This window comes from Talpa occidentalis, unplaced genomic scaffold (assembly GCF_014898055.3).
Source record: "Talpa occidentalis isolate TD23 unplaced genomic scaffold, MPIMG_talOcc4v2.1 talOcc4.7, whole genome shotgun sequence".
NCBI classification, from domain to species: domain Eukaryota; kingdom Metazoa; phylum Chordata; class Mammalia; order Eulipotyphla; family Talpidae; genus Talpa; species Talpa occidentalis.
The window spans coordinates 36,930,359-36,955,641 of record NW_023605083.1 but is presented as its reverse complement, the minus strand read 5'-3'; the positions used below and the strand labels follow the sequence as shown (position 1 = coordinate 36,955,641).

The following is a 25,283-nucleotide window of genomic DNA, read 5'->3' as shown; positions in this document are numbered from 1 at the left end:
GATCCCCGCCTGCCAGCAAGGGTTCCACATGGCTCGCAGACCTCTCCTGCTGTGCCCGCTGCTTCCCTCAGCAGTGTACTTCGTCAGTCTGTCTGTTCTGCTCCCTGCTCTGCTCTGGTGAATTCTCTCACCCTCCTACACTTCTGATTGTACCCAGTGCTTGTATAAATAAATAAATAAATCTTTAAAAAAAATAAATTCCAGTGTGAGTTTTAATTTAGAGGTTAAGATAGATCACTTCTAAAGCAGGAGGTATTATCTCATACATATTCCAGGAGGAGTTTAGAGTGACCTGATGAGGAGTGAGGTAGTAGGATGGTCTGAGGAAGGTTTTTGGGGTAGCCATGACTTCCTCCTTCCATGAATAGGTTCCTTTTTTATTTCAGGCAATTTTCTGTATTGAACAGGAAGTGCTAACTCCTACGTTCATGTTGAACCTAGTTTATCAGGTCTCAAATGCTCGTATCACTTGCTTATGTCATTTGCTGTAGTATTACCTGAAAAAAACAAAAGAAAACATTGTCTGGCATTGTATCAGCCTAGATACCAGAAACAACTGTTGAACATGCCCTGTGTCTCCAAGGAAACCTTTTAGGCAGAGCCATCCTAGGATCCCACATTCATTTCTCCAGAATATATATTAACACTGTTAACACTTTCTGATTGAATTCAACATTCGAAGAAGCCATGAGTTTTCACCTTGCTGTGCCTCAATGCTGAAGGTGCAGTGTTGCAGAGAAGGGGGAAGTCTATCATTTAGGACCCAAAGGTGGTGCTGGGTATTAGGCTGACAGGAGCCATCAAGGTGAAGGCAATGGATGGATTTTTCACAAGGGAGGTGGCTATGTTAATAAGGATTATCTGAGTTAGTTCAAAATAACCAGCTGCCTGTCTCCACAGGGAGAATGATTTGACATAAATGAAGACAAGGACAATGATCAAGTCTGAAAGAGAGTTAATTGAAAAGGAGTAACCTACTCTGATCTGCAGATTGAGTTTCTTAGGAGGTTTGGGGAAGTCAGAGTGAGTCAAAGAATTTTACAAGCAGGGATTTTCCCTGGGAGACACAAACATCATAACTTTATTGACCTCAAATCAGGAAAAGGCCAACTTCAAAGCAGCTCAAAGGGTGTTAGTTTCCAGGGAATGCTTCTCTTAATTGCAATGTTCATTTAAATGATTTTTTTCTTTTAGACTTAGATAAGCTTTTAACAAATATCAAAGGAAAAGAGAATGAAAGAATGGGCATTAAGAATTTGACCCTTTTCAAAAATCTTCTAACTAAATGCTTCAGCCTTTGAAAGATAAGTTGGTTGAAGACCTATTTCTCTATTAATTATTCTGGGACTTAAGGATTAATAGGTATCTGTCTCAGAAGAGCCAGCAGTGGTTTTGTCTTGATGGCTAGGAATGATATACCATTTATTTCCTACTGTGTCCTTTTGTCTGTTCAAATGTCCTCTCTTTAGACAAGGTGTCTAGGACCAACCCACTATGTACATTAATGTCTCTATCATTGTCTATCAATAACTACCTAGATGCATTTCTCTTTATGCTAGCTAACACGATATCTTACTATATACTTATTTGTCTGTTTATCTTTCTAACCTGTTTGACTGTCACCTCCATGAAGACTTTGTTTAATTTATTGCTCTATCTTCAGCACCTGGACTAGTGCTTGGCCCTGTTAAAATGAATGACCAAGTACCCTGGGTAAGAATTTTTATGTTTATTTATAGTAAGCTATATTCATTTTCCCATATTTGGAAAGCTATTTTATTACAATTTAAAATTTTTCTTTTATGGTGAAACAATAATGCCAAAGAGATAAAAGTGCCACTAGCAATAAATAATGAAAAAGGTTCAATGTCACATAAGTGAGCATTCTAAATGTAAATATGCTGCAAAAGTAAGTTAGGTGGAATGAACAGTGAAGAAGCTTATTTTTTATTTTCTCAACTGTTTCAGAATGAGAACATCAGGCTTGGGTTTGCTTACCACGACCTGTTAATTATTATGTGATATTTGGAATGGTGGAAGTATTTCTAAGTGAAGAGTGCAGACAATGAAAAGCTCTTTGAACATTGAAAAGATTCTCAGTGTTAGAATCCCCTGTCCGTCTTTATAATTCTCCAATCTCACCATCATTTGTGGGCACATGTGAACTTACTTACTTGTCTGTATGTCCATGTGCTCCCTGCTTCTCTGGTGAGCCCTGTCCTCATCCCTTACTAGGACATGCTGTCTGTTCATTCAGGGATTGTTACCTGGGTTTGGCCATATTGCCCCACAACTTCTGGTAAAATGAACCTATTTTATAAAATAAAGGAAACCATCCTTGAAACCATCAGTAGCAAGTGCATTTGGCAGAAATGTTAGACTTTTATTTAAAATACTATTTGATATGAGGAAATATATAAAGAGTCACTTTAGTTTTCCATCACTTCTGTTTTACCAAGATTTCTCCTGTTTTAGCAATTTTCCAAAAAATATTTTTGCTTCCACAATTCATAAGGTCATCTTAATTCATAGCAGTTTTATCATTAGTAAGATCTGCTTCCCTGCAGGTTGTCGTCTTTGCAGGTATTTTGTTGTGACTGTGTTACTTCTTATTCTTCTTTGGTCTGGCAGATTGCCTTTGATTATTCTATATGGTCCTCTCCCTTTTACTTGCACTGTTTCATCTCACATCTTTCTTCATTGAAATTTAAATAAATTTCTTCCAGTTATGGGGAGAGTAATCTTCATTCTCTAATCAAAGCTTATTAAATCCAAATGATCCATTCAACCAAATTTCAACAGAAGATAGAAAGGGGTTTCTAAACCAATGATTATAATGATGTATAACTTACACATCATGTGTATCAGAAATATAATTAACTTGCTTGTTATTTACTGACTTCATCATTATATCTGCATGAGCGAAGCTTAATTACTCGGTTGCTTTTAACCACATTTAATTTATAAACTGTCATGCCAAAAGTGCTCCAATTGCTATAAAATGGTTAAAGCCCCAGAGGAAGGAAAAGATGATAAAACCTGCATATGTGACTACAGGATTATTTACAGTTTCTGGTGTACTTCTGACTTCAAAGTTGTGTAGATTATTTAAACAGCATTTCTCTTAATCATTCTCTCTAGCTGAGACCACTGGAGAATTGTCTTCGAGTTCAGTTCTTGTACTAATTATTGTAAATCTTATCTTGTGGAAAAAAGAAACAATTATAATTTCTCAGAAATTTGGTGAATGTCATGTAAAATGAGAAGGAAGGGGGAAATCACACAGCAAACTCTCAGGATTGTGCCTTAGGGAGAGGCCCCTAGAGAGTATTAGATGAGTGCTTTTAGTCCAATTTCCTTTTTGTTTTGTAGAGGGATAAACTATATAATTCCAGAGGACTGTGTGATGTTCCAGTCTTGCTATCCTCCAGTCAAAGCCCACCAGAGACACTTTAAGTGATGAGAATTTGGGTTTATTACTTGATGACAAAAGGGAGACTGGCCTCTTGAGCAAGTATGGGGGTCAAAACAAGAGGTAGATTGGTTGTAGAATTCAGCTGTATGTTAGGTGACTTGAAGAGGGATTTGAGGAGGCAGGAGTCTCCTGTGTATGAGTTCTGAGGAAACAGGGACAGTTCTATACTTGGAGTAATACTTTTTATTTAGGAATGGGGCTAAAGCTCTAGTTGATAAAACAGCATCTGGTACTGGCAATAGCTGAGAGAGGAGAATATTTGTTAATTTCTGTGATTTACTTATAGGCCTTATTTTTGTGTGGGGTCGGACATGATTGCAAGTGATCTTGTTTTTGTCCCACTCTGCTACAATTGCAGAGTGACCTTGACTGATATTTGTGTTCTGAGATGTTGTTTATGTTCAACAGAACAACACCACAGTCTACTTGTGTCAGGCCAGCTCCCAGCTGACAGCTATTAAGCTTCTTTATTATTTCTCTTTAAGATCCAAAATGGAACAAGGGGAGTGGTTGTGTCTAAGCATGTACATACGTTTCTTGATTTCAAGGGCTGAGTCCTTCTCAGTAATGCTTGCCAGACACAAAAATCCAAAATGCAATAGAGGTGTTGTGAGAAATGCTTGTGATAATGTATGATCAGCCCACGGTAGACTCTGCTGCGGATGTTTACAGGACCTCCTGCTTCTGTTCACATCCCTGTCCCATACTTGTTGAGTTAGAATGATCTTCATGGCAGTGGTTGAGCCAGAAGTTTCTCTATCATGTTAAAGATCAGAAATAGGCAGATTAGGGCTGGTATAGTGGCTCTGCTCCATGAAGCAGTCAGGAATCCAGTCTACTTCTGTCTTGATACTTATTTTTTTTAATGGTTAAGACATAATCCAAGGTAGCTTCTGTAACTCTAGCCATCACTTTGGCATTTCAGACAACAGGAAGGAGGAATAAACAAAAATGAACAGGGACAAGAACCTCACACAACTTTTAAAGATTTACTTATTTTTATACAAGAACTGGGGTATAGGTCAGAGGTGTGGGAGGGTGACAGGATTCACTAGAGACAGAGTGGGGAACAGAACAGGCAGGCCAACCAAAATACACTGTTGAGGGCAGCAGCAGGCGCACCATGAGAGGTCTGCCCCACCATGTGGGTCTCTCCCTGGCCGGCCAGGAATCGAACCCGTACTGCAGAGGCTGCGGACAGCTTCATAGCGCTGCGCTCAACTCGCTGCACCACCAGGGAGGCCCACAACTACTTTTTAATTTTCACATATAACCACATTTTCCTGAAAGTTTAGTCTCTATATAGTCTTTATTCTTGGTGGCTACATGCTAAAATTAGCAGGTTCTGCTTCCTGATCCCTTCTTATTTTCAAATACGGTTCTGGATATCAGTCCTAGAGACACTGAAGATCTGGCTCCCTGTCAGTCTTGGCCTTTCATAGAGTCTCTGTGCATTGTTGTCTTTCTCACTTTTGTGCCTGTCCTTCCTCTTTAAACCAGAACACCATGAAGTTTTCTTACGCTGTAACACAAGTGATATTTCCACTTTGTACTTATTTCTGTTTAGCTTTGATCATGTTTCTATATAGAGTTCAAGATAGTGAAGGAGAAGGGCAAAGTAAAATCAGGGCAGTGAAGAAGGGGAATAAGAGGGAGAAGAGGGGAGAGACAAGATGTGATCTCATCAGTAACAGGACAGTAAGTAAAAAAAGATATCTTCCAAATTAAAAAAAAAATGAATTTTATACCCTGATAAACTGTTAATTGAGAATGAAGAAGGAATGAAAATATTTTTGGAGAGGCTCTATCCTGATTTTTAAAGATTTATTTTTATTAATACAAGAACTGGGGTACAGGCCAGAGGCGCAGGAGGGTGAGAGGATTCACCAGAGACAGAGCAGGGAGCAGAACAGGCAGACTGACTGAAATACACTGCTGAGGGGAGCAGCGGGCGAGTCAGGAGAGGTCTGCTGCGCCATGTGGGAATCTCCCTGGCTGGCTGGGATCGAACCCTCGCTGCAGAGGCTGTGGATAACTTGACAGCGCTGCACTCAACCCACTGTGCCACCGGGGAGGCTCTGATATCTGTCTTTTATACATTGTCTCAGGAAACCAGTGGTGATGGAGCCAAAGCCACAGAGAAAGAAAATGTTAAGGTAAAGGAAAACTCCGGAAGCCAGAAAACTGGGTCCTATGCCAGGATTGTAGAAAGTCAAAGTTGCTGGGTGACAACTGAAAAGCAGGACTAGGAAACCTCCTGTCCCTAGTGGATTAGAGGGAGAATTGGAGGAGAAAATTCTGCAGGGTAAAGTGTACATGAGTATTCAGTGGGTCTAGTCATGTATTAAGCAGATTTAAGAAACAATATGTACGTAGAATACCACGTGAGTTAAAAAAATCAGAAATGTCATTGACTACAGGTAAAGCCAAATGTTGTAAAGGAAAATAGCATAATTAGAAAATATTATTTGGCACATCAGTGAACATAAGTCAAAAGTCATGAACATTGACTTAACCAAAATTATTAGAAAATGATTTTTGGATGAAAGTGAAGGACATCATGAAAGCAAAATCCTTATCATCTTAGTAATTGCTAAATTAAATGTCTAAATGTAAAAACTAGGAAATCTTGACAAAAGCAAATATTTACAAATATGGAGAAATAACAAAAGAGCCAAATGTTCAGTTTTAGCTTTTATCTCTTCGTAGTAGGGCTTGTGAGAAAAGATTGCGAGGACAGGAGAATATTCTTTTTTTTCTTAAAAGGCTGTAGGACTAGCTTGACTCTATAAAGAATGTTCACATTCTGAAAACTATAAAAATTAGTTTAAAAGTTGCAAACCACACTCCCACACAAGGGTATTGCAGGGATTTTATTTTTAAATTTTGCAAGTAGCTTGATACAAAATTTAATTCAGTAGTAAAAAGGAATGAACTACTGATTCACACAGTAACTTGGACATATCATAGTGAAATTATGTTGAGTGGAAAAAAAAATCTCAAAAGGTCACAAACTGTATGCTTCCAACTGGAATATAAATATTCTCAAAGTCATAAAAAGTATAGAAATGGAGAACAGATTAGTGGTTGCTAGAGATTAAGGACAATGGGAGGAGAGTGTGGGTATGATTCGTGGCAGCATGAGGGGGGTCTTTGTGGTGATGAAATTTGTTATTGATTGTGGTAATAGATATAGGAGTCTACACAAGATAAAATGCCATTGAACTATACACATACATTGTAGAATGTTAATTTATTGTTGTTTCTATTGTATGATAATTATGTAAGAAGTAAACTTTTGGGGAGCTGGACAAAAGGCATTTGAGACCTCTTTTTACTATCTTTACAGCATTTACTGAATCTAAAATTCCTTCAAATTAAGAAAGAAAAAAAAAAGGGTCCCATCCAAAATTGGATATCTTGGTCATCTAGACTTCATGTAGGTGGACCAAGAAGTGGTTTAATGACTCTTCTGCCAAATATTAACTATCATCTTCTAATAATAGTATAGGGCAGAATATCAAATAGAATTAAATAACACCGTGTGAAATTGTTTATCAGATGGCTTGCCTTCAGTATATCTTAGGATCTTTCAATGAGTTTGCTGAATTTTGAGGACTAATATCTTCTTGACTTAGTAAGGTTTCTCTTTTTCCTATTAAGCTCATATTGTGAAGTAGATGTTTGTGCCTTATCAATCTCAACTAAAAAGTCTCAAGGATAAACTCTTACCTGTTACATACTTCACTTGAACTCTTTCCTCGAAATATATCACAAGATACTTAATTCCTCAAGGTATTTACCAAAACTATTTTGGGTTTCATGAAAGGACACAATAGTAGGAAAAGAACAACAAAAAATATGTAGATGAAATAAGGTTAGTTCTTATTGTGAAGAAGGTGTCTTTCTTTGAATTCTTGTTTTGTGATCATGGTGGTATATGACAGCTGGAAAAAGCTCAGAGTCAGTGGTATTGAGTTGTCTAGAATGAAACCATTTGAAAGATCTGTTGTTATTTATTATCAATAAGGGAAAAATTTCAAAATTCAGCCATTTGCAGCAACATGGATGGAGCTGGAAGGGATTATGCTGAGCAAAATAAGTCAGAAAGAAAAAGAAAAATAGCCAATGGTTTTACTTATAGGTGGAATGTAGGAAAACCAAGCAAAAGGTTGGGAAAAAGGCAAAAAGAATAACTATAATAAAGAAAAAATCAAAATCAACAAGCAACTATAAACCAGAGACACACTATAGGAGGGTTGGGGGAGAGATTGGGGTCAAAATAAGGGGTGTGCAATTGTATGGGGAATATAACCAAGATGAAACTGCATACATTGTACAAAAATGAAAAATGATGTAAGAAATAGATAAATTAAAAAAAAAGACAAAACTTGCAAGATGATCATAGATCTGAGGCAAACAGCAAGGGAGGGCCAGTGAGAGGGGTCACAATGGGGGAAGGAAGAGCACAAGGGACTATGGTGATGGTTCGTGGGTGCTATGGTGGAACTATGGGGACTGCACCCAAAGGGAGAGCAATGAAGTAAGAAAATAAAATGATGATTAATAATAATAATAATAATAATAATAATTCAGTGACCAAAGAATAGTATGACACACAAGGAAGTAGGATTCTGTAGTGAAATAGAGAATTGATTTATTTTTTTATGTCCAAATGGGCAGGGTTATTACAAAAAGGGAGAGAAGAGTAAAAGAGGTTTGCTGAGACATAAGCTATGCCTGAAAGGGGCAGGTTTGGTAGAAGAGAGGCCCGCATAGGTACAGGCAGGCAGCCTGCCTTGAGAGGAGCTGCCTGTGCTGTCCTGCAAAGGGAGGTCCGTGAGCACCTACATAGGCACAGGAGGCAGTAGGGCTGCTGCTAGAAGAGAATTTATTAATTTTTTTTTGAGTAGGGGAACTGGTGTGTAGGCCAGAGGTGGGGGGTGGAGGGTGAGAGGATTCACCAGAGATAGAGTGGGGAGCAGAATAGGCCTATCCACTGAAATATACTGCTGAGGGGAGCAGCGGGTGAGACAGGAGCTGTCTGCTGCACCATTTGTGGGTAGCTCCCTGGCCGGGGATTAAACTCAGGCTGTTCTGGTGGTAACTCTGAGACTTAACCCCTAGGCCACCAGGGATGCCCCAGAAGAGAATTTATAATTAAATAATTTTAGTCAATTTATAATTTAAGAGACAAGCTTAACAAATCCTGTGCTTTTGATGTTAACTAGAGTTTAGCATATTAATTGCCCCAACTGGTGTGAAATAATGCAAATTTAATCCTGTGATTGTGCTTTCCTATTTACTTTAATTGGCAAGTCATTCATGGGTCTCTATTTGAAATATTTATGATTGTGCCAACTTTGTGTATATTTCTTCAAAAAATTCTCATTTTCAAAGCAATTACAATTAAAATTCAGGAATAAAACTTATCATTAAATGGAGTAATCCGTGTGCTGAATACCAAAGGACCTGACAGTTCTAGGTTGATGACTTGGAGCCTAGGCTAAAACAGAGTAACAAGGTGTTAGTGACTGAAACATGCATTAAGCTGCAATTCTAAAAAGCCACAGTGAAATTAATTTGCATATATGAGAAATAAAGTGAGTTGCTTTTTTTAAACATCTTTTAAGATTCAGGTTGATCCAATGAATATGAAAAAAGGAGAAAGTTGTTGGGCCTGAGCATGGAAAATAATAGAGTATATGTAACAAAAAAGAGATAATCTGAGCATATACTTCATAGCACACCATTTCCTTTCCATTCAGGGATGGATATTGCATAGTGAAAGCATTCCAAGCCCAATGTAATGGAAGAGAAATTGGTACTTTCTCTGGAATTAGACTTGGGGTAACTGGAGTTGACATTAATATTTTTGTCCAATGCCTCGAAAGATGATTGATGGAGCTTATCTTGAACAGGCAGAACTTAATTACATATTGGATTTTAAGAACTATATATGTATATAATTTCTTTTCCTTTTCTACATTTCTCTCACACCACCACCCATCCTTTTAAAGATGAGGTTAAGGAAGGTCCTGAGATACTTTATTCCACGCTGTTACACCAGGTCCGTCCCTGGTACAGGAACTTTAAATCATTTAAGTTCTAGAAAGAGAATCTGTGGCCATAATTATTGTGGAAGCTGGGTGAAGGGATAGGGTTTGGATATAAAAATGCTAATATATAGACCATTTCTAAAGAGAGAATATGAGGAGATATCTCATTTTGGGATATGAAATATATGAGATTCACTATTTGAGGAGAAATTGTACAGAGGATACATTTTGGATATACACTTTTTATATTTAGCTATGAGTTCTGCCTGACATTTGGCCCCCAACTTCCCCAGTTTCATAGTGATTGAACTTAACTGGACATCGGATTGAGCTCTAAGACTGGAGAGACACTTTATGCTCCTTTTTTCTGACTCATCCTGACCTTGGCATTTGAAGAATGGTGGCGCCTTCTGAACATAAGACAAAGGCTGTTCCAGTTTAAGAGAAACCAGTTCCTCCTAGAGGAGGATGCGATGCTAAATTTCTCTCTTCCCTTAAAATTTCTACCCTTAGTCATATATGGAGTTGAGTGTCAGTTACTGGGGTACTAAGTCTCTCATGGTTCAGTCTCGGTGAACAGGTGGGTAAAGGCCAAAATTATTCGTCTTTTCACAGATCCTTATGGAAGTACCATTGTATGTAAGATGATGTGTGAGGTACTGTTACCACCATGTCCTGAGGGTCTGTACCCTCTAGTACAGACTGGAAAATATCAGGGTTTTTAGGAAGTCTGTATTTAATAAACCTTTCCTCAAACCAGTTAAGAGAGAGAAAGCTGACAGGAAGGTGAGCTCAAAATACCAGCTTTGGTATGATGCAGTTGTTGACTGTGTCTTAGATGTGAGGTGTCGATGGGATTTTTAAATAATACACTCAGAATTAGACAAAGGTACCTTCCAAGTCACAACTTTCCCCATGTGGGGACAGCCCCTGCAAGTCATAACTGAAAAAAGTAGATCTTAGACTGTGCTTTCTGCAGAGTTGGTTCTCAAGAGGGAAACTGCATGCCCAACTGATTATTTCAACTTTACGAAACCTGATGAATTCTTTCTCTTCTTACATAAGAATATGCTATCAAGAAATACATAATCTGGGTTTGCTCTTGTGGGGTCACCCAAGCAAGAGATAAAAAATTAATGAGTTTGACTTCTCACAGAATACATTCTTGCTTTAATCTTTTGCTTTCATTTTTCTGGTTAATGCCATGCCACTGGGTGGTGCTTTCTCACCAGATCAACATCTAACCCAGTACCTGATGCTACTCAATATTGTCCTTTATGGCTTTCACTTAATATACTTCATCTGTAGTGTTCTAATTCCATAAACTTTTTGGGTATGGCCCCAGTTCTATCAACCCACCTTCAATAATATTCTTTCATTGTAACTCACTCAGGAATACTGATCTTAAGGATTCTCCTTATTAGAATTTCAAGCGGTGCTCCTTAATAGTGTCCTAGATCCTGGCTTCCTCTGACAGAGTCATTCTGGTCTGCCCTCTGACAACTTTCTTTTTTTCTTCTGCTATATATATATTTTTTAAAGATTTATTTATTTATTTATACAAGCAATACAGTCAGAAGTATTGGAGGGTGAGAGAATTCACCAGAGCCAGAGGGGAGAGCAGAGCAGGCAGGCTGACGAAGTACACTGCTGAGGGAAGCAGTGGGTGGCAGGAGAGGTCTGCGCGCCATGTGGGACCCTCGCCTGGTGGCTGGGGATTGAACCAGCGCTGCAGAGGCTGCGGGCAGCTTTGCAGTGCCACCAGGGGAGGCCCTCTTCTGCTACATTTTGTCCAGTGTTAGCTACTCTTTTTTTGATTTAGTAACAAACAGTTCCCTGTTTGTTTCCTTTGACACATATCTCATGTTGGTACCACTGTGGTCTTTAAAAACACTGGTGCCAGATCCAATCCCCAGCGATTCAGGGTGCAGTCCTCCAATAATATTTATGTCAGCAATGTTGAGAACACTGAACTAAAACATGCCCTCCTTTTTCTATTACTTTCTTTAAAGAGGAGTTAGATTCTTTTACATTTTATGCACATCTATTCTATCCTTTAAATTCTGATTTTACCATATCACTTTAGTTTACATAGCATTTCAACCATCTCCTTAAGTAATTCTCTCTTGGTTCTGCCTAGCTAGTATGCCTTTCTTGATTTTCATTGTTCAATTGTTCCTATTATGATAGGAACACTGGAATAATCCACAAAGTTAATATGTTTCCTTAATAATAAGGATCACATGTATTTTTATTTTTTAATTAACAAAATCTACTCTTCTCTGGGTGAAGATTTGGATCAGACAATTTGGATTAAAAATCTAAATCCAGTTTCAAACTGTGGTGAGATGGCTCTTGGGCCCACGGGCAAGTTTCATGAGTTGAGGTTAGTTGCATCATAGTTTTCTTCTGATTCCTGAATAAAGAATGGAGTTTGGGTCTGGGGAACAATCCCTTACTGTCTACCCAGCTATGGACTAGCATTATAGCTAGACCCTAACTCATGCTCTCAGAGCTCCACTCTACAATTCATCTGAAAAACAGTAGAATGAAATAATTTTGCTCATTCATTGATGTGTTAGGAAGGTTCACCCACTATAGCATTGCACTCAACAAGAGACCAAAGCACCCTTACAGTTAAGGTTAAACTGTAGTTAAAAACTCTTGCATTGAGCACAGAACAAGGGAATTGTAAAAGCGTAGTTGGTAGAAACTTTGCAAGAGAATAAAATAGAAAAGTCAGAGATGAAGTGTCACCTCAATTTTATCTTTACAATTAAAACTGTACTTAATTAGCTCATCAAATTAATCATTTAGCATTTCATAAAACATCTATTATAAAACCTTTTCTGTGGCTCTTAAAGTGTGCAAATGATACAGAACTGGATCTCAGCACCTCTGATCCTAAATATTTTTTGTCCATCCTTTAAGACTCAAATCCTGGGAAGCTATAGTCTCAAGAAAATGAATTCTGGACATTGTCAAAAGTTACAAGGCAGGTGAGCATCCTTTCTTGTGGGAGCCTGTGGTAGATGATGATGACATGAGGAACAACTAAAGTTTGTTTCTTTGAGCAGGACTGAAGTTTATCCTAAATCAAATAAAGATCTATCCTTCTGCTCAGGAATAGAGGAAAACTAGTCCCGCAGGCTTCCATTCCTACACAAGCAGCCATTCCTGCGATCACCACACTCCCATGAAAAGAAACACAAATGATCGTTAACACACAAATGTTATTACTTACGCACAAGATTCGGAAAACCATTATGTCACTTTTCAACCCAGTGAAAATATTTTAGACAACATGCATTTAAATACACTAGAATTTTAGTTTCCCCTTACAATCTTCAGTTAGCTGTCAGAAAAGTAGAGAACTTTAGAATTATGAATTATGCACATTTACTATATTAAAAATTCATCTCAAGTGAGACTAGGGAGGTGAGCATAGTGGAATGTTAATAATCTTTAAAGGTAATATCTTTATTCTTAAATAATGACTCATTGTCAGAGCTTGCCTGAATCTTACTCTCTATAGCTCTGCACATCCCACAGCTGGGACCATCTGGTGGCAGATTTTAGGCTATCACTTACACCAAATCTTTGTGGCTTAAAATGAAGGTGCCCACGTTGGTAATCAGGTCTTTGTCCAGTTTTTCGTTGTTCCTGACTGAGTTGCTTATCTCTTTTGCCTCTCATATTCATAATTTGGCCTCCATTATAAGGCCCAGAGTTCTGAAGGGAGGCCTGTTTTTGCACTCTCTCATCTTCCTCCAGAGAGCGAATCAGTGTCTCTTTAGGCCTTATTATTATTATTTTTTAAGAGTTTATTTATTTTATACAAGAACTGGGGTATAGTCAGAAGTGCGGGAGGGTGAGAGAATTCACCAGAGCCAGAGCAGGGAGCACAACAGGCAGACAGACCAAAGACACTGCTGAGGGGAGCAGCGGGCAAGTCAGGAGAGGTCTGCTGCTCCATGTGGGGTTCTCCCTGGCCGTTGGGGAATCGAACCGGCGCTGCAGAGTCTGCGGACAGCTTCGAAGCGCGGCGCTCAACCGCTGCGCCACCGGGGAGGCCCTCTTTAGGCCTTATTATTGATCCCAATTTAAACATGAGAAAAACATTTACCTTTCAGGGACTGTTGCATAGAACCCCATCCAGACCACAGGTACTCAAAGAGCCCGAGTCACTACCTTCTCTTTTCAGGCATTTATTGGCAAAGGTTCTATTTATCCTCCCAAGGATCTGTCATTAGGTTACGAGTCTGTTCACCCATCTGGTCAGTATTTAGAACCTCCAAATATTCAGTGTAGGGTTGTCCCAACCAAACACGCTATAACACTCCTGGAAGTGGGCATAATGTTGGATGTTCATCTGAATGATAACAAGATACCTTAATAAAAATTTCAGCGTGTACAGAAATTTCAGCGTGTGCAGAAATTTCTGTGGAACTAGTAGCAAAAATATACATTATAGAAATCTCAGTTTCTTGAGTTTTCATCTATTTATCAATTATCAGATGCCTGGCATCCTGTTCTTTTCCCCTTTTCTGCCTTGCCTGACTGTTTGTACTATTTTCAAACTTCTATATACACACACCCAATGGCTAATAATATAAATTCTGGCACCTTCTAGCTGGTTGGATGATCTCCAGTAAGTTACTTATTTCATTTGAATCTCAAGCACTTCATTTGAAAATATAATAATAGTTTATATCTCAAAAAAGTGTGTGACGATAAAATGAGATTTATTTAAAGCAGCAGTTATCAAACATTTTCTGACTTAAAACTTTTTTAACTTAAAAACGGAGGGTCTCAAAAGGCTGTTCATATGAGTCTTATCTATCAGTGTATACTGTATTGGAAATTAAAATGGCAACATTTTATATTTGTTAATTTATTTGAAAATAGCGATTACAAAGTCAATGTTAACAGAAATAACATTTTAAATTAAACAACTGTTTCTCAAAAACCTTTACAGAATGACATTATTTTATATTTTGCTAATCTCTTGAATGTCTTTATGGCAGTTAGATTTTCATATGTTCCTTTATACTTGATTCAGCTGCAATATGTTGTTTTGGTTGAAGTACATGAAAATAATGTGACTTCACACAGATGTGTCCTACAATCTTTAGAGAGAATTGTGGATATTCTCCTTTGATAGTTTACACAAATTTAAATGGTAGTTTATAAAAAATATGTGAATTTGGAATCTTACATTGTTTCAATGAACACTTTGTACTCTATAATATTAAAATACATTGGTCTGGGTTGCATTTTGAATGGCTCTTTCACTCATGTGTGATTTTATGTATTCTGAATTTACAAAATACTAGTCATTTACAAAATACTAGTTTATTGATGTGAACATTAAAGGAATCCAATTTATTTAAAATTTAAAAAAATAAAATTTTATTGATTTACTATTAACTTATAACAATGTAAATTTTGGAAGTGCAGCTGCATACTCTAATATATATCTATGCCTTACCATACCCAACACCAAAGTTCTAGTGCCATCCACACTATTAAATTGAAACCCTCTACCTATTCCTCTCACCCTCCTCCACCTTTTTCCTCTGTAACCACCATAATTTTGAGAGTCTATGAATTTTACTTTTCTTTTTCTCAACATATCCACCTCTTTTGGTAGCCATTAATTGGTCTTATAGCCAAATGTTTAGTTTTGTTTTATTTTAGTAGATTTGTTTATTTTTTTCTCTGTATATTACATTGAGTGCAATGATATGGTGTTTGTCTTTTTATGTCTGACTTATTTCACTAAGCATAATCATCTCTCTAGGTCCATGAATGTTGTTACAAATGGTAGGATTTCATCTTTTTTAGTAGCTGAATAGTATTTCACGGTGTATATAAATCATATCTTCTTTATATATTTGTTAGTTGATAGCTTGTAATTGATGTAAATCATGCTGCAATAAACTTGAAGGTGTATATGTCTCTTTGAATTAGTATTTTTGTGTTTTTCATGTAGTACCCAGTGGTGGGATAATTGGATTGTATGGAATTTCTGTTTTTAAGTTTTTTTTGGAATCTCCATACTGCTTTCTGTTATGGCTGCATCAATTTACATTCCCCCAAAAGTGTATAGTTTCTTTCTTTCTATGTCCTTTCCAATACTTGTTGTTTCTTGCCTTTTGGATAATAGCCATTCTCACAAGCGTGCTGTGGTATCTCGTTGTTTTGATTTGCATTTCTCTAATAAGAAATGATGAGCATCTTTACATCTGCCTACAGAGAAGTGTCTATTCAGATCCTTTGTCCATTTTTAAATCAGGTTGTTTGTTTTTCTTATTGTTGGGGTTTATGAATTCTTTGTATATTTTGGATATTAATTCCTGTCAGATGTGTGATGTGCAAATATCTTCTCTGATTCAGTATGATGTCCTATTGTTTTGATTCAAGTTTCTTCCACTGTGCAGAAGCTGTCTAGTCTGATGTAGTCCCATTTATTTCTGCATTTGTTTCCCCTGCTGTTGGATTTGAGTCCCCAAAGACACATCTTAAGGCTGATGTTAAGGAACTTATGTTTTCTTCTAGGTATTTTATGGTTTCAGGTCTTACATCTAACCCTCTAATCCATTTTGACTTAATTCTTGTATATGGTGTGAAATAATGGTCTAGTTTTATTGTTTGGTATGTAACTGTCCAGTTTTCCCAATACCTTTTATTGAAGAGACTTTCCTACTCATCATAAACTCTTGGCTCCTTTGTTGTAAATTAGTTGTTCATGTCTCATTAGTTGTCTGTATGTGTGCCTGCACTCTTCGTTCTGTTCTGTTGATCCTTGTGTTTGCTTCTATTCCAATATCAAGCTGTTTTAGTTACTATCACTTTGTAGCATAGCTTCGAGTCAGGGAATATGATCCCTCCTATTATGTTCTTTTTACTCAGGAGTGTTTTTGCTATTCAGGACTTTTGTCGTTTCAAATAAATTTCATGATTGTTTTATTTCTGTGACAGGGATTACAATCCATGAGCATATTATACGGTACCATATTTTTGAGGTCTTTCTTTCTTTTAATAATATATATATAATTCTTATATACAGGTTTTTCACTTCTTTGGTTGAATTTATTCCAAGATATTTTAATTATTTCTGATGAGAGTGTAAATGGGATAGTTTTTCTACTTGTTCAATATTTGTTTACAGAAATCAACAGATTTTTGTATATTAATCTTATATATACTGCCACTTCACTGTATTCATTTATGATTTCTAGTAGCTTTTTACTGGAGTATTTGGCACTTTATATGTAAATTATGTCATCTGCAAACAGTGATGGTTTCACTTTTTCCTTTCTAATTTGGATATGTTTATGTACGTTTTATTTTCTTTAAATGATCAGGCTAGGACTTACAACACTATATTGAATAATAATCATGAGAGTGGACATCCTTATCTTGTTCCTGATGCTCAAGGAAAAGTTTTCAGCTCCTCATCTTTGAGTATGATGTTGGCCATGGATTTGTCATATGTGGCCTTTATTATGTTGTTGTATGTTCCTTCAGCAACATTTTTCTGAGCTTTTTATTCTTTTATCATAAAAGGACGTTGAGTCTTGTCAAATGTCTTTTCTGCATCTATTAAGATGGTCAGATGATTTTTGCCCTTCCTTTTTGTTGATATGGTAGATCATGCTTATTCATTTGCATAAATTGCACCACCCTAGGGACCCCAAACTGCTGAAGGGCATGTTCTAAATATATTCCACCATCCATGCACACAAAAGCAAAGAAAGTAAACTGTCAGTATGAATGATCTTAGTTGGTATGCATAGAGAGAGAGAAGAAAGGTTTCAAGTAACCTTGAAACCTTAAAACTTCAGAAATTATCCCTCATGAACAAATACAAATGCACAACCCAACTGACTCAGTTGAAATTGGGGTGGTGGAAGCCTGAAATCTAAGGCACCTTTTGGTGGGAGACTACAAGAAAAGGATTAGGCAAGTCCCAAAGAACTGGATAGAAGGAGAGGCCTGAAATTCAAAATGTATCATAGAATCCACCATGAAGTCAATTGAAAGGATGTTACTATCTCTGCCAAAATGCCAAAGTCCCAGGAGCAGCCTGCACATGTCTCTCACCCACATGTCCTTGTATTTTCCCCACCTTCATCCTACTTCAGTTTATAAAGTCACCTTACTCCTTCGAAGCTGCCACCCCCATTCAGGAAGTCTGGTTTATAGCAAGCTGGGAATGTAGTTCAAGCTCAAGTAAGTAGGTGTAGAGAAAATGGCGCCCATTCACTGTGCTGTGATGCTTCTCCCCCTACTACAGAGATGCAGTCTGTAGCACTTAACCTCCTTAGAATAAATCCTATTATTTATTTATGGTATATTTAGTGTACTATTTAATTCGGGTGGTTACTGTTTTGTTGAAGATTTTGCACTTATGGTCATCAAAGATATTGGTTTGTAGTTTTCTTTTTTGGTGCTGTTCTTGTGTCATTTTGGTATCAACTTTATAGTGACCTAATAAAAGGAGTTAAGAAAAAAGAACAAAAACCCAAAGAGTTGCACAATACCCAAGAAGCTAGCTTCAACTATATTTTCTATCATTCAGAGAAAGAGAGAGAAAGAGAGAAGAGAATCTTACCACTTGGTTTCCATTAGACTTATGCAGAGGAAGAGATCAGGAATCTGATGTGGTCAAAGTCTTTATCTTGATTGCCAGCTTTGTTAGCAGTCCTACATATCATCTTCTGGAGTCATCCTGCGGAAACAAACAGCATCCAGTCTTTTGATAGTGCTTCTGACGGGCACACCACATTATACAGGGGAAAATTTCCTCATTCATTTGAGTTCTTCTGAGGCTGGACAAACAAGTTAACATCAGATAGATTAGTAGGAAAGAAGGTCAACGTTTAATAACATCTGCTTGGAGAATTTATAGGGTTGTAAATGTTAAAGAAAAAAGGAATGGACCAGGGATATTTATTCTCTATTTAAGGTTTTGGATTGTCATGGAGAGACAGAGGGAGACTTCAGGGAAGACAAGGAAGAGATGACTTTTGAGACTAAATGATGAGTTTCTGGAATTGCCTCCAGTCCAATTGCTACCATGTCCAGTGATAAACCTACAAATGGATGATCCCCCCAGACCACTTTCTTCTAGGTCATAAAAAGGGAAGCAGTGATTGTTTATTAGATTAGGAAACGGGCAAACACTGAAATAAGGACAAAATTCTCTTAACCTCTAGGAACTTCACAACATTTAACTTAAAAAAAATCTGCATTTTCAGGTAATGGTAATGGGCTTTCCTACTCTCCCAGGGTCTTGATTGGCCTTTAGTTCCCCTTATTAAGGTGCTACTTATTGGAAGAGACCTACTCTGACATATTGAGAGAAACCTTCATGACCCTTTTGGGGAGACCAGTCCCGTATTTTCATAGCCCACACTCCACTGAGTATGCATCTTTTTTCCCCTAGATAAACAACGAGTTTTGAGGAGCCAGATCATTCCCTTATGCTAATAATTATCACAGGTGTTATTTAAACTGTCTGTACCTCTTCCATACTTAATATGATTCAATTTACTAAAATAATTAAAAAATATTAATTTTGGAATAGTAAATGTGGCTCCCCTTTCTGTCCCTCCCCCCCACAATGCTGCCTGGGAGTGATTATGAACACTAACAGGTGATACTTAAATTAGGTAAAAATGTGTATTGTCTCAAAACAATTGAACAAAGAAAATGAGATAACCACAAAGTGTTTTATCATCTGAAGACATTTTCTCTCATTTCTTAACAGAGAGCAATTTAATTCAGAAAGATTGAAAGTATTGATTGAGGTATTGGCCCCTAGATACTTAACAGATGAATGAAACCAATGAAAAGGGCACTTACTGTTCATATTTCCCAATATGAGAGAACAAGTATTAATAAAGGGAGAGAGTTAATTTTAGAAAATGATACTTCCCCCAAAAGATTACATTTATTGAATATGCCTTATAAAATAGGGTTGTGGGTTATTAGCCTCAAACAATACATGGCTTATAAGAGAATGAGGTCAGAGAGATGAGTTTCCAGGGAGATTTCTTGCAGATGTTGCTCCGGATGGAGATGACACACTCAGCTTATGGTAGCCTAAGAGGCCCTTAAGGGAGCTTCTTATCTAGGGAAAGGCCTCTTCTGGGTTGTAGAACTGTGTAAATCCCTGCTTTCTGGTTTCAGCTCTTCTGCTACTTGTGTTCACTCTCCACATTTGTAGTCTATAGGTCTTTTTATCTGCTCAGCTTGTTGTCTACCTACTGCATGCACAATGATGCCTGCAAGTGGACCAGCCTTGACCAATAAAAGGCATGATCTCTCTAGAGCTTATATCTGAAATTTATGCATTCATGGAAAAGAAAAAAACCTGCAGATCATGTGCACACTCTTAAAAGGAGTATCTGATATGTATGACATATCGTTATGTGAACCAAACAAATCATTTGCAATGTGTTAAGTGCCTGGCTAAGAAGATAGGAAGAAGAGGTATTAACAGTTTAATAGGTTGTCAGGTACTTTGGGCGGTGAGCTAAGGTTTTACAAATATTAGTGATATTAATTTTTACAAAAATCACATGATAATATCCATGATTGAATGGATGACTGAACTAAGCTATAGAGAGAGTCTAAGTTGGTCAGAGTTGCTCAGATTCCTGTGAATTGGCTTAATCTGTTTGTTTTATCTTAACTATTATATTCTTTTGATAGATCCTGGTAGCTATTGTTAAAACAAAAGTTGCATGGGACAGTGTTAAACAGGCAAAGATTTTGTTCAAGGTTATTACAATAGATGTGAGGGATCACAATTATGTCTGACTCAACTCAACTGCTTTAACAAAGAGGGGGGTGGGGTCCCCCCCCCCCAGTGGCGCAGGTAGTTGAGCACGCAGTGAAGCTGTTGGCAGCCTCTGCAGTGCTGGCCTCTGCAGCGCCGGCCAGCGAGGGTCCCACATGGCATAGCAGACCTCTCCTGTTGCGCCCGCTGCTCCCTTCAGCAGTGTATTCTGTCAGTTTGCCTGTTCTGTTCCCCACCCTGTCTCTGGTGAATCCTCTCACCCTCCCGCACATCTGGCTTGTACCCTGGTTCTTGTATAAATAAATAAATAAATCTTAAAAAAACCAACAACAACAAAGAGGGAGGTGGTTGAAGGATCTTGGGTCATTTGTGTTTGTTGTTTGGCTTTATCCAAAGGAAAAGTAAACATTTAGTACTTTCATGATAGGAAATAATTTTACAACCTGAAGTGAGGAGCCTGCCAATTAAAATTAAAAATTAAAAAAAAAATGGCTCCCACATCTCAAAAAAGACATTCCTATATACCAAGGGTCCTATAAAAAGATTTACACATCAAAAATAAAGAGAAAAAGCTCACAATTGCACATTTTCCCCCCAAGTAAATGCTCTACAAAAAGAAAGGTTAGGGACTTAGACCCAGGAAGAAACCTGTCCAAAATTTAATAAAACTGAGGGAAACTTGAAGGTCAGCTTAGTAAGTCTTTCTTTTTGTTCTAGGGGAGACAAGCATTGCATTAGCAACTTAGGAAAGTTGGTCAATGGAATTTGCTTTAGCAGGTTGCTGTGAATGAAGGATTAGTTGAAACATCTACTGAGACTTGGCAGGAGAGGATATTTGGTGTGATTGAAGCAGACTATAAACCTAGTTTCTGAGTCCAGAGGAGAGCAGGTTGAGAAGATTCCCTGGCATTGGACTTGAGATATCTGTCCATGTTGGAATGAGGATGTGACAGTGACAATTTGACAATTTCCCATTTTGCAGTCTGAATGTTTTTGGTGATGTCATAGACACCCAGGAGGTTTTGGTAAGATTGTCCAGTCTTGGTTATTTTCCAGAGCAAAGCATGAAGAAGAGGTAGTTCTGGTGAATTTCTGGAGTCCCCACACAGCTGCAGCTCTAGGCATGCAGGTAGCCCCTATGTGATCTGCCATAGTGACAAGTCCTTTGATGATTGTATCTAGTTATCTACCTTCAATGTACACGTCTTTAGATCCTGCGGAGAAAGCTACATGACAAGCTAAAATCCCAGTAAGAATCTGGGAAATCAGATTTTAATTCTCAGTAATTAATTCCAAGTCAGGAGGGTGGGGAGAAAATTAGGAAAATTAATTTGGACAATTCTAGTCAGATATTGAAGGAAACTGCAAAAGTTTTAAAATTTGGTAAGGGTGGACAATTTGTATAAGACAACAGGATTTGGTTTAATGTATAGGTAGATAGCAAATCCATGTAGTTTGCAAAGAGGTGAGAAATAGCTCGATGAACAGCACCAGAATTAAAAATTCATGAGGTTGTACTGCATAGTTTTCTCTTGAAACATAAAATTTCTCTTTATAGTCATTTTTTCTTTTAATCAATGACAATCAAAGTAAGATTATTCTCAGTCACAAAATAAGTTTGGTTTCATTAGATTTGGCCTGAATACTTACATAGGTGTAGAAAGAATGTTAATTAACCACATAGGTCTTTTTAACGTTTATTTTGCTGGAAGTTTTTATAAGGAATATCGGATTAAATTTTTAAAAGCTTCTTGAGTCTAGGAAGCTGAATCAAGAATTTGTCATCAGATTTTACCTGCAGTACTTATAGATTTATTTATTTTTATTAAATTTATTTTCTTACATCACAAGCTGATTTTCCCAAGAGGGGTTTGTAAGCATTGACTCAATAAAATTGACCTTAGTTTCTTAAAATGGTCTGGTCATATCTCATTTTATGCACAGCATTTTCAAGTATGCTTTGTCAAAGCTTTGGCTATATAATCAATGTTTCTAATTATATTTGTCCCAGGTCATATTTTTATTAAGCCAATGCAAATCATTATATTGCCATGAAAATAATGGCACTCAAAAGTCCCTAAGTTGTAGGGGGAGTAGGCAAAGAGAAAAAAAAAAATATTGTATTTCATTTCTGTTGTTTACAAAAGTATAATCTACTAAATGTTTATGAACTATAGATAGTTAAGAGAAAAGAGAAAGAGGTTCCTTATATCCAGGAAATAGGACATTTAAGAATCAGCAGTATTTCAATCAAATCCGTAATCACCCTTCATGAACTCATACAGTCTTATGGAGTTCTTGTTCAGTTTGACCTTGGATCAGCAATCTTTTAAGTCCACCAGTTTCTCCAACCAGAGTCCTAGAAATCCCAACTCAGTTCAGTAGTATGATTTGCTGTTATTTCAGCAAAGCCGTAGAAGTCTGTGCCTCAGAGAACCTACATAATCCTTTTCATAGTGTCTGAGATAGTCCTTTTTAGTTGAAAATGATGTACATTGGCCTGTTGCTGATTGCAAGTGCTTTCAGGGAAGCATCATAGCCTCCTGCCTGGTCTCCCAGGCTGCAGTCTCTTCTCAACAGAATTGCCACACTCAGTCTAACAGATTTCTAGTTACATTGCTTTCTGTCTCAGACCTTCCCTTTTTTTAATCCTCTGCTCACAACCTTTCCATCTCACTCCCAGTAAATTCAATTTTGCATAATGCTCTGTGTGAACCAGCGCCCCCATCCCCAAGTACCCCCGTGTCATCTCCTCCTAATCCCCCTGACATTTCTTTGTACTCCAGTCAAATGGGCCTCCTTGGGGTTCTTTAACATTTTTGTCACCTTTCTCTCTAGGGGTCTGTACCTTCTGCTGGGAATGTTCTTCCCCCAAATATTCACATGGCTTCCTCAAATTTTCAATTTCCTGTTCAAATATTACAAATAAATAAGAACTTCTCAAACAATCCTACCTAAAATAGGAACTATATTCTGATCACCTCTTTTGCAGCAATTCTCGGTTCTCTAAAATGAATTTTATCCCTTACCCTACTTAATTTTACCCCTTAGAATTTTCACTGTTTAACATTTTGTGTGTTTTCCTGTTTGTTATGGTTTGTTTCCTTCTGGTGAGATAAATATGAAAAGATGGGCTTTTTCTGTTTTGTTCATTCTTTATGTCCTTTGCCTAGGACATCCCCAGACTCTTAGTAGGCATTCACTATTTACTGGTTCAGTTAATGAATATACCCCTAGATTTTTCAAATATGTGAATTTTTTCTAGATTAAACCAGTATAAATTATATTTCTATTCTTTATAACAGGTCTGTCTATCTTGGCACTACTGGCAGTTTAGACCGTATCATTCTTTGTTGGGGCTGCTTTCTGCTTTGCAGGATATTTAGCAGCATACTTTCCCTCTACTTGTCAGATAACAGCGAAAGTTCCCAACTGAGACAACTAAAAATGTCACCAGACATTGCCAAATATCCTCTAGAAAGCAATATTGCCCCACTTGAGGCTCAACTCAAATATAATCTTGATCAAGGTTTGATTGATTTTCTCTCAGTTGAGTTATGAACCCTTTATCTCTGCTTCTGTAGTATCTCTCTCATTGTTTTGTATAACTTTATAGGAATTATCTCTTTAATTGTCTGTACCAACTGAGTGGTGACATCTTTGAATGCAGGAACTATAGCTATATATTTAGTACTGTTCTAATACACAAAGGGATTGTTAAATGTTTTCCAGTGATTGAATGAATGAACTATTAGCTTTCTTGGCTAGGTAAAGCCACTGAAAACAAATTTGATATGACCCTCCCATTGTGGTAGTTAAGAAATCAACTAGGGTTTTGACAATGCTATGGTATATAAACAGAATGCTAGAATAGAAAGTTCTGAGAATGATGGCCAGTAAAAATTAAAGCTGAATGCTCACTATAGGGAAGTAGCTTATATCAAAGAGAATCATTCAGAAGTCAGTGCAAGCATAGGTGTTATGGTTTGTTTGAATAATTTAGGCAGTTCTACATCCAGTGCACCAAGGGTGGGTAATTTTCTGCTCTATTTTTCCAGAACATGAGATGAAACTATCACTGACATTATTTCTACTTTCAAAAATGTTCCTGAAAAGGGAAATCTGAGATAAGTGATACAAAAACAAGCTTTTGACTCATTCGTTTTAGATATTGCTGAGCTTTTTAAATGAGAGTAACAGCAATTTGATTCTTTCATTTGGACTATTTCACTGAAAGTAGGATGTGCAATTTTATGTTTTGTTTTTGAGAGTCTTGGTTTTTCTGATTTGATATTCTTTCCTGCTTTGCAAAAAGAAAAAAAGGCAAATAAAGAAGAAAAGCTTGTCTACCTTACTCTCTTTTCAGATATACAAATAAATTTAACGTTTTGGGGAGCTAAATGGAGTCAAAATTAAATTGAATTAATTGTAAAAGTCCATAGAATTTTTTCAAATGTTTTCATCTAAAAAAATTTAAGTATGTGTGATCCCAAGCAAAAATTGATTCTGCTGTTTATTTAAATATATTTCTGGTGATAGCTGATGGCATTTAGAAATAAAAACTCTCAATTCAAAACCTCTGTACAGATCCCTGAGGAAACTGAAGTAAAGAAGGATAAAACAGGCCTGGAAAAGATACAGAGTACGTTTTGCTCACCAAGATTGAGGAACTTAACTTCAGTCTTTCCCACCCCTGGAAATGTCAGGGAGTACTTTTCGTACTAACATCATTTTATTCTTAGACATTTCTTAGATAATAGAGAAGGCGGATATCTCATCTCCGCTTTATATAAAGGAAAATGATGTCCAAAGTGATTAAATGACTTCAATAAAGCCACACTTCTAGGAGGAATGTGTATAGTTAGCAGCCAGAAGCCATCTAGTACTGCCTCGTGATGGAGACTGAGTATACTTGTTGGCCAACTTCATGTTCGAG

General features: G+C 37.3%; 1 long non-coding RNA gene across 2 annotated transcripts in view; it reads right to left on the bottom strand.

The window, feature by feature from the left end:
- Positions 1-286: 286 nt before the first annotated feature.
- LOC129144883 (uncharacterized) overlaps positions 287-25,283 on the bottom strand; it is a 37,280-nt gene continuing 12,283 nt past the window's right edge. The window contains exons 2-3 of one of the 2 annotated variants that reach the window (XR_008549682.1): positions 18,155-18,271; positions 287-497 (exon numbers count right to left, since the gene is read on the bottom strand). This is a non-coding gene — a long non-coding RNA (uncharacterized LOC129144883). Of the gene's footprint in view, positions 498-2,271; positions 2,311-18,154; positions 18,272-25,283 lie in introns of those variants that run through there. The other variant, XR_008549683.1, reaches the window with a different exon arrangement.